The sequence below is a fragment of the Stegodyphus dumicola genome, chromosome 8, assembly GCF_044657685.1.
Source record: "Stegodyphus dumicola isolate Sdum_Otavi_A_Nest chromosome 8, ASM4465768v1".
NCBI lineage: Eukaryota > Metazoa > Arthropoda > Arachnida > Araneae > Eresidae > Stegodyphus > Stegodyphus dumicola.
The window spans coordinates 192,556,475-192,567,106 of NC_140775.1; the positions used below are offsets into that span (position 1 = coordinate 192,556,475).

Below are 10,632 nucleotides of genomic sequence, written 5' to 3' on the forward strand. Positions count from 1 at the left end.
TCGGTGTCAAGCATTTCATCATGCCCAGGCAGGATGTACGCATGACCCGAAATGCATGAAATGCGCTGGCGATCATTATTCAAAAGATTGCCCCAAGCCAAGAGAAGATAAACCTAAGTGTATAAATTGCCAATTAGATCATACAAGCAACTACAGGGGTTGCCCGAATTTTCCCAAAATAAATACTCAAAATCCGCCTTTGAAGAATTTCAGTGATAGAGTAATTATCAATAAATCTTATGCCGCCGCTGTTGGCGGGCAAACAATGAATACTCTAGATGAAGCTAGAAGTATTTTTGAAGGGCTTAAAAACCTTGTTGAGGCTATTAAGGCTTCCGGCATTCTACAAGTAAATTTAGCTCCTAGCGCAAATGCTAGTAGTTTCAACGCGGTCAATAATGAACCCAATCATGGATAGGAAAGATAATAATTTTAGGCCAATCAAGATGTTAGTGTGGAATGCTAACAACATAAGAGGAAAGAAAGATGAGTTGGAGGACTTTATGTATGAGAACGACATTGATATTTGCCTGATCTCCGAGACGCACATCACCCCAGGAGACAGAGTTAGCATCAAAAATTATAGAACCTACCGATGTGATAGGTTACATCACAGAGGAGGTGGAGCACTCATCTACGTTCATTGTAAATATTCATCTTGTTTAATTTCGACTGAAAGAGACAAGGGCTATGAAATTGTGATTGCCTCTATTAGCTTGCCTAAGATTGGAGATACCTTATTTGCGGCAATCTACAACCCCCCTACTAATAGGCTAACTGAGGAAATGTTACAAAATATTATTCCGGATTCTTCAATAATGATTGTTGGTGGCGACCTCAATAGTAAGCATAAAGATTGGGGCTGCCGTAGCACCAATCACAATGGTAAAGTACTGAGAGAGTATATCAGTAACCACCCAGTTGGTATATTTGCGCCTGACGTACCGACGTTCAGGCCCAGCAACATCAGGTACACTCCTGATATTCTAGATATCATCTTGACTAATACAGGAATTAATATGGTGCTGGAGGTTCGAGACGACTTAAGCTCTGATCATACTCCTGTGATTGCTACACTAGGGGTCACCAGTATTAATTATACGAATGTTAAGACCCATACCGACTGGAGAATGTACCACAATGTTGTGAAAGTGAGGCTCCCTAAATTAGGTGCTATGAAAAGCCCTTCTGATATTGACAAGGAGATTGATAAGTTTACTACATGTCTTAATGACTCTTACTATGAGGCCACCAAGGTTACTCAAAGGTCTTGTAAAATCGCTAAGATTCCAAGGTACGTCAAATCTCTCATAGCCGAAAGAAACAGGCTGCGAAGGAGGTATAATATCACCTGGGACCCAATTATTAAAACGGAGTTAAATAGGATCAGTAAGCATATTAAGCTTGAAATGCATAAATTAAAGTGTGAGGCTTGGAATGTTAAAATGGAGGAGTTAAACTTAGACAGTGATGCCTTCTGGCAGTTTACAAAAATGTTAAAGAGGACGCATCAGTGTGATAGGCCAATTATTGACAACGGCGTCACTGCTTATTCAGATACTGACAAATGTCAGATTTTTGCTTCACATCTTGAAAAGCAGTTTTCTCCCAATCAGACACCTCGTAATATTCACTTTGAGACCCAAGTCAGAATGAAAGTAGAAGAATGGCTAGGTGCTCCCACGGCTCTAAATGCCGATGGTTTAACTAATCCAAGAGAAGTTACGGATATTATCTCCAAATTGAACCCCAAGAAAGCCCCAGGTATTGATGGAGTTACAAATTTAATGATCAGGAACCTCCCGCGCGGTGGAATCACAAGACTTTCCAGCATTTTTAATATATGCATTACGTTATGCTACTTCCCAGACTGCTGGAAGTACGCAAAAGTTTTCCTACTACCGAAGCCTGCAAAAGACATCACTAAGGCGGAAAATCACAGGCCCATAAGCTTGCTCTCTAATATAGGCAAGATCTTTGAACGAATAATTTTAAGGAAATTCCAGCCTTATTTACAGGTACTTCCGGAAGATCAGTACGGATTTAGGAGCGAACTTTGCACATCTAAACAACTGATTAGGCTTGTGGAATTTATCGGCTCTGCTCTGCATCATAAGAGTTGTACTGCAGTGCTCATGCTGGACGTGGCCAAAGCATTTGACCGTGTCTGGCATGAGGGCTTAATATATAAATTGATAATGATGAATTTGCCTAGAGAACTGATCTTACTCACCAGATCTTATATTGCAAATCGTTACTTTACAGTTAGCTGCAAGCAAAGTCATTCTGGATACAAAACTATCGCTGCAGGCGTCCCCCAGGGGTCCTGTCTTGGCCCAGTACTCTATCTTTTCTATGCGGCTGATTTCCCGCGGGATAAACTCAACAGAAATACATTGCTGGCCTGCTATGCGGATGACACCGCTGTAGCGGTCAGATCTATTCAGCCTAACAGGGCAATTTCTGTTATGCAGGATATAATTATGGACATTGAGGAGTGGTGCTCCAGGTGGAAGATTTCCATCAATGCGACTAAATCACAGCTACTTCATGTTAGAAGGAAGAAAATACTGGTCTCAGTTCAGCCACTTTACCTATTCGGCCAACGTGTCCCGATGGTAAACAAGGCCAAGTATTTAGGTGTTTACTTGAATCGAAGACTCACGTGGAGTACGCATGTCAATTACATTGCAAACAAGACCAGAGGAATTGCTCAACAATTACAAGTACTGCTAGGGCGCAGCTCGCAGTTAGATCTGAGAAGGAAAAGACAGATTTATATTTCCATTTTAAGACCAATTATGTGTTATGCGTCCCCTGTCTGGGCGACTGCTACGAGCTCAGATATCAACAAATTGCAGGTGACTCAAAACACAATCTTACGCACCATGACAGGAGCGCATTTTTACATCCGTAACAAACTCCTGCACGATGATTTACAAGTTGAATATATTGACAAATATCTGCAAAAACTTAACAGCAAGTTCTTTGACAAAGGCTTGAATTGCAGTAAAGGAAACTTTAATGCTGTACTGAACTATGTCTGCATTCCTGAGGACTACAATATCAGGCCTTTTACGGCTCACAGAATGAGGGATCACAATTTTGTCACTTAGCCCACTCGTTTTCAAATATGTAAATAACACATTTTTATGCGTACATTACTTCACTTTCATTTGTTTATTACATGTTCAACACTGTATCCTATGCACATTTCATGTATTTTCATTTCTTTTGCATCTTCATAGCTCCATACACGTGATTATTACTCTTGTCTCAGGGGTAAGAGTTAAGTTACTTTGATGATTGGACTTTGTCACTATGGCCGATGGGCCCTCTTTTCCTTACTCGCTCCGATTTCCTGGCTGGGAACTAGCTGATAGTTGACATTCTGATTGTCCTTAGGGGATTAGATCAATATAGCTTATTAAAGCCCAACTGGGCTAATACAAGCATAAGCAATTAGCATTTAAGCATTTAAGCAAGCACTCAACACCAGTTCCAGCTCCCGCGCCATGAAGGAAGGACGTCTCTTCAGCGAGCTGCCATATAATTGCTTATTTCATCCTCTGCTACTACTATCAAGATCTTCAAGCAAAGTTATCAATCTGTTTACTTAAGAATCACATCTCCCGCAGATTTCAAATCTGCCTAAGAATATTTTCATCGCGACCTCAATAATTATTTGCACTCCCCAACACAAGCCACATGCCAATGAGCCTATTAATCGTAAAATCTTTCCTATCCACTTTTTGCTTTAGTGTTCGTACTGTGTATAAAAAATTATAAAAAACCAAAAAAAGTATAAAATATAAAATACAAAAAAATTTTAAAAACCTAAAAACTTATAAAAAGATTATGATAAAGTTTTTATTTCTCATCTCTATCCCTAAACTTTCTTGAGCCTGTGGCTCCCTCTAGTGTGCATCAAGTAAATCACTTATGCAAAATTTTTCCTATTTCTGCTCGCTTTTAGTAATTCTGATGTGGAGGTAGATGGTTTTGAACCATAGGAACTCCGAAATTTTTAAATCATTGGCATTGGCATTAGTGACATGCTGTGGTTTTTCTTCATAATACGAGCTAATCTTTCGCCTTTTACTAAAGATTACCGTGGAGAGGAACATTACAATGAGCCTAAGCTGAATTTTTGGAATCCCATCTTAAGGATGGGATAAGTTTGAAAGAAAAGAAGATTTCATAATCACTAATATAGAGTTCTACGTAAACTGGCATTAGTTAAAATATGGCGTGTTTTTCTCAAGACAAATCTCACGCGGTATAGTGTCTAGTAAATCCAAAATTTTAATGCATTATTTGTTTGTCAAGTAGGTACGATTTTATCGCAAGCTGAAAGGAATAATGACGCCATAAATACTTAATATCCTGAATTATAACTTCTTGCGAAAAAAACTTTGCTTTTTATTTATTGGGTTGCAACTTTACATTATTTGTTTAATGGAAGCGAAGCATATTAAAAAATAAAAAGTATCTGAAAGAAAGGATGTAATGAAAAGAGATTTAAATAGTTACAATTAATAATGAGCAATTTGAATTTCAATATTAATTGTTAAAAGCAAAAGGATCTCATTACAAAATGAGAAGTGATATTTTTAATGTTTTCCATATGTTCAACAGTATGATAATATTTATAAACACGCTTAATCAAATAAAAACCCTGCAAAGCAGCAGTTTGAGATGTTATTCGGATGCTGGAAGCCGTATATGAAGGTTAGTTCTCTGTGTACCTGTGTTTCGGTGCGCGCGGAGTTTCTATCGCGACATGAAAGGGGGCGTTTCCCCTCCGCCTCCGGTGAGCAAGTCCCCACCCCGCCGGTTACGAAATACCCTTATATGCGGTCAGGTCGTAAATTTAGAACCCCGTGGATGTAGTTATTTCCCCAAACCCCGGCAATATTCACAAGGAAAAATGTTGTATTCGGACAGAGTTGTCATGAATAGTGCTCAGCCACCTCAAAACAGGCAACCACCTGAAATTGCCGAGCTCACAGCAAAACTCGAAGAGGCCAAATCATTGATAGCAACCCTCACGGCCGCTATCTCTATCTTAAAGGACACTGCTGCACAGCTCAATGCTGCCGCAGTGCAAAATTCAGTCATGCCTCCTCAGAAAAATCATGACTAATCCCCATCAAAGTTTTGCTCCTATTACGATTACTCTGTGGAATGCACAGAACATTACTCAAAAAATACCAGAATTTCAGGACTTTTTAATTAGGCATGAAGTGGACATCTGCCTGGTCACTGAAACGCACGCAAATTCAAAGCACAACATCAATATCGCAAACTATAGCACCTATCGATGCGATAGAATCAGACACCGTGGCGGAGGTGTCGCCATCTACGTGAAAAGGACTCTTTGCTCTGGCTTATTATCTGCGGATAATACAAAAGCATTCGAAACTGTCAGTGTTAATGTGGTTTTACCCAAAATCGGACATACAAAAATTTGTGCACTCTACAACCCACCTGACAACAAAATATCTGCGAGTGATTTACATCAATACCTGCAAGACTCAGCTCCCACAATCATTGGAGGTGACTTCAATTCAAAGCATGTGGACTGGGGCTGCAATCACAGCAACGCAAACGGACACACCATCAGAGACTACGTAGAAAATTATCCCATCTTCCTATACACACCCGAAGAAACTACATACCGCCCAAACACTCCACGCAAAAGACCTGATATCCTTGATTTTTTCCTCACTAATTTCAACATACCCCTTGCAATGGAAGTTACTCAAGAGCTGACCTCAGGTCATGTCCCTGTAATGGCAAGACTGGGTTACAACAAGCCGATAGATGCAAAGAAAGAGAAAATTGTAGACTGGAAATTATTTCACAACCTTGCAATTACATCCCCCATAAACCTGGGTCCTCTAAAAACCACAACTGATATAGAGAAAGCTGCAAAAATTTTTACGAACTCTCTTCAGGATTTCCTTGCATTAGCAACTACAGAAAAGAGGCATTCCTCTCATTACGGCGCCCTACCCATGCACATCAGAGAATTAATCAAGCAACGGAACAGAACCCGAAAACTTTACAATCACACCTGGGATCCTACCTTAAAACCAATTATCAATAGACTCACCAGAAAAATTAAATCTAGTATCCAGCAGCATCGAAACGAATCCTGGAATTTAAAAATTGAAAACTTAAATCTTGAAGACGGTTCCTTCTGGAAGTACATTCGTAAACGGAAAAACCCTACAATTAGCACCCCTCCAATCAGAACGCATTCTAACATTGCGTACACCAATGAAGAAAAAGCAGCAGCTTTTGCCGATCACATGACCCAGCAATTCACGCCCAACGATTTCCCTGCAGACCAAACAAGCATTGCCGCCATTACTGACCACGTCAAAAACTGGCTCAGTGCACCATGTGAACAAACTGGGATCAAACTCACTACCCCAAGTGAAGTGAAAAATATAATCAAAAACTCAAATAATAGAAAAGCTCCTGGACCTGACCAAATCTCAAATAAACTACTTAAACAGCTCCCGCACGGTGTCATCTGCAAACTAACATCTATCTACAACGCCTGTCTCACGCCTGTCTGTCATTCGAAGACTCTTAAAAATGCCTCCTCAAGCATCTGGGAAAGCTGTAAAGAAGGCCGGAAAGGTGGAGTTCATTCGAAGACTGTTAAAAATGCCTCCTCAAGCATCTGGGAAAGCTGTAAAGAAGGCCGGAAAGGTGTGAGTGGGGATGAGTAAACCGACGAGTGAGTTTAACCCTAACGCGGATAGCTTTCCGCCGCTACCCCGTGACTCCGGCGACACGGATATGGAGTGTGGTGTCGCCGCTACTTCTGTTTCTTCTACGCCGTTTCCTGTGGATTTTGCTATGACTGAAGACGACCTGATTGATAGTGTTGCGGATTTATGGAAACTACGTGCCAAGGTGCAATTATATGGTGATACTATCTGCGAGATGGAGCGGATACGGCAGCCATCGGACCCCCCTTCGGAGACTTTGGTGAGCATGAACCAGGCATTGAACAAGCTGGTCCCGGAGATCGAGATACTGCAAGGTAAGTGCGAAATTATGGCAAGTTATTTTCCCCATTTGAAAATCAACCTTGGCAAAGCTGGTATTGATAATGTAAATGATAATAATGGAAATGTTTCTAATTTAAATGATGCTACTATTGATGTATGTAAAGCCGGAGGAAATTCTAAGTCAGTTTCCAACGGCAGTCAGTCTTCTCATGTGCACACTCCCGCCGTTACGCGCAGTGCTGCTAAAAGAAAGTCTCATGTTAATGACTCTTCGGATAGCGACGGCTTTGTGAAACCTATTAAAACGGCCAGAGCCGTACACATGAAAAATTCTCCAAATAATGATATTGCTACTAAAAATAAATTTGATGCTCTAGCCGAGGCTTCTCATGATAATGTAAACAATGATATGGTCAATTCTAACGTTGCTGCCAGTCTCAACAACTTAACTTTAACTGACGGCAATAACTTGCAGCAGCAACCGGCGAGTGTAAATTCTGTCCCCCCTATTATGGTCAAACCAGGAGCGGAAGCACGTTTCGACAACTATTTGGACGAGTTGGCTGTTAAACTACCCAATGTTGATTTTCTTGGCCGCATTAGCGGTGAATTTTTAAAGATCATGCCAAAAACGCCGGATGATCACAGGATCATCAGCGACTATTTTCAAAAAAATAATGTTGAGCATTTTCTGGTAAATTTACGCCATGAAAGGCCAATTAAAATTGTTATACGAGGATTGCCCTCGAATATGGATAAAACAAAAATTCATAACGCGCTTAGCACGAGAGGCTTTCACGTGCACAAAGTTGTACAGCTTACGAAGTTCCGTACCAAAGCCCCTATGCCGCTGTTCCAGGTGCAGCTATTTAAAAACGACCGAGTTGAGGACATCTATTCACTACAAGATCTACTGAGGTTTTCCATCACGGTGGAAAAATATATTACCAAAAACCTGGTGTCACAGTGCTTCAACTGCCAGAAATGGCACCATAGCTCAGAGAATTGTCACTTCGCTCCGAAGTGCGTAAAGTGCGCCGGAGACCACCAGACCAGTAATTGCACCAAAGGACAGCTGGAGGAACCCAAATGCTCAAACTGCTCTGGTAATCACCCAGCAAGTTATCGTGGATGCCCACGCTTCCCCTCGGTACGGAAGAAAACTCCAAAATTTTCAAATGCTGTGTCTGGATATAGCTATGCACAGGCGGCTAAGGTCGGAACACAAGATGCACGGAACTCAGATCGGCCCATTGGCCACGCCCATAGTGCACGCCCTGCTGCTGCAATGCGGACGCCATTGGTCAATGCTGCTACCCAAAATAATATTACCACCAATAACGCTAGTACAGGACTGCTTAACTTTAACTCAAATAATAATGTGTCTAATATATCTGATTTTATAGAGCTGATGCAAATTATGTCCGAATTTCAAAAAGCATTTGGGCCTAATCTAAACCATATTCTTAGAGCTTTCAAAACTGAATTGCCCAACATGCAAAATTGTACGTCGCTAGGCGACAAAGTTAATATCTTATATCGCGTCGTGGAAGACGTTAACGGGATAGCTAGCATGAATTGATTATGGCCAGTGGTGTTCGTATCGTAACATGGAATGCTCAGGGATTGTTTCACCGAATCCATGAACTTAGAGAATTTATAAAGGAGTATGACCCTGATATCATCCTCATACAGGAACACATGCTTGGTCCTAATGTAGTGTTTAGTATCAATAATTATGTTTTGTATCGCCTAGATCGGATCAGGAGCTCGCGGCATGCTGAAGGCGGTTTGCTTGTACTCATTAAGTGCTCTATCCCTCATACTCGCATAACACTTCCACAGCTTTTAGCCGTAGAGGCATTAGCTATCACAGTCACTCCACGCACCTCACGACCATACACTGTTATCTCCGCTTACATTCCACACAACAAACCCAGGCATAAGCATGTAGCTGCCGATTTGCAACTACTTTCGAGACTCAACAATAGAATAATTTTAGGTGGAGATTTTAATGCACACCACCGCGATTGGAACTGCGTTAACACCAATTACCTTGGACGAGTAATCCACCAGTTCGCCCATACGGCCGGTATTACCATCGCAGCTCCCCCCATCCCAACACGTTACGGCGAGACTACTGCTTCGGTTTTAGACTTTTTCCTCATCAGGGGAATTATGCATGCTACAGCCGAAGCAGTCGATGAACTTTCCTCGGATCATAACCCTGTTATTATCAACTTGGATATTGCTCGCCCTAACTCACCAGACCAAAGAGCTTTTGTCACTAATTGGTGCTCTTACACCAAAGCTCTAAACAACACACACTATGCAACACATGAAATACACAGCAGGGAACAGATTGATAACTTGGTGAGTGAACTAACTTCCGAAATGCATGCAGCACTCGAGCAAAACAGCAAAGCCATTCCAGATCGTCGAATGCAAAGAAACGCGGAGGTTAAAAACCTCATCAAACGTAGGAATGCGGCACGAAAAGAATGGCAGAGACGCAGGCATCCGAGTGACAAGCTGTTGCTCAAAAAATTAAATCACGAAGTCAGGAACCTTACACGACAACAGGCACATAAAGATTGGACTAACTACTTACAGTCGCTTAACCCGGAAGATAACTCTATCTGGGAAGCGGCCGCTAAGTACAAAAGATGCTACAACAACATTCCGCCCCTTAATGGCCTGCAAGGAATTGCGTACACTGACTCTGAAAAGGCTGAATCGCTTGCCGATCACTTTGCCGATCAGTTTCATACACACAACATTTCTCACCCCCCCACAGAAAAATTTGTTACTGACACTGTCACAAACTTCCATTACAATCCCAACGCATACAACATTCCTCCCGTTCTCCCATCGGAAGTTCTTATGCACATCGTTAAACTTAAAACGCGTAAGAGTCCCGGCCGGGACAAAATCACTAATAAGATGCTTAAAAATATGGGTATCATTACTGTCTTCAAACTAGTTCGCATCATAAATCTGATTCTACGATACGGCTATTTCCCCTCGGCGTGGAAAACAGCAGTTATTTCACCTCTCCTAAAACCAGGGAAAGATCCAACTGCAGCGATCAGTTATAGGCCAATCAGCTTGCTGTCGGCACTTAGCAAAGTCGCAGAGCACGTGATCCTGAGAAGACTTCTTCAGTTTGTGGAGGAAAAACACATCATCATTCCCCAGCAACACGGATTTCGGAAATCACATTCAACCACCCATCAACTTTACAGAGTTACCGAACTTATCTCCTATGGATTGCAGAACAGATTAGCTACTGGTGCCATATTTCTCGATGTTGCTAAGGCTTTCGATAGGGTTTGGCTGGAGGGCCTCATAACAAAGCTCATAGTGCAGGGAGTCCCTGCCTACATTACACACACCATCTCTTCGTATCTACGTGATAGAAATTTCGTCGTTCGTGTTAATAATACATACTCCACAAGTCGTACCATTTATAGTGGCGTCCCACAAGGGTCGCTTTTAGGACCATTACTCTTTAGTCTTTACACGAACGACATTCCACACATGCACGACTCTACACTCGCAATGTACGCAGATGACACCGCAATCCTTGCCCAAAATGCAT

At 41.7% G+C, this 10,632-nt stretch overlaps 1 non-coding gene across 1 annotated transcript; it reads left to right on the plus strand.

Annotated features, from left to right (window-relative positions):
• Positions 1 to 4,055: 4,055 nt before the first annotated feature.
• LOC146996064 (U5 spliceosomal RNA) lies at positions 4,056 to 4,176 on the plus strand. Its single transcript, XR_015042913.1, has one exon. It is a non-coding gene; the product is annotated as a U5 spliceosomal RNA (small nuclear RNA).
• The last annotated feature ends 6,456 nt before the right edge of the window (positions 4,177 to 10,632 follow it).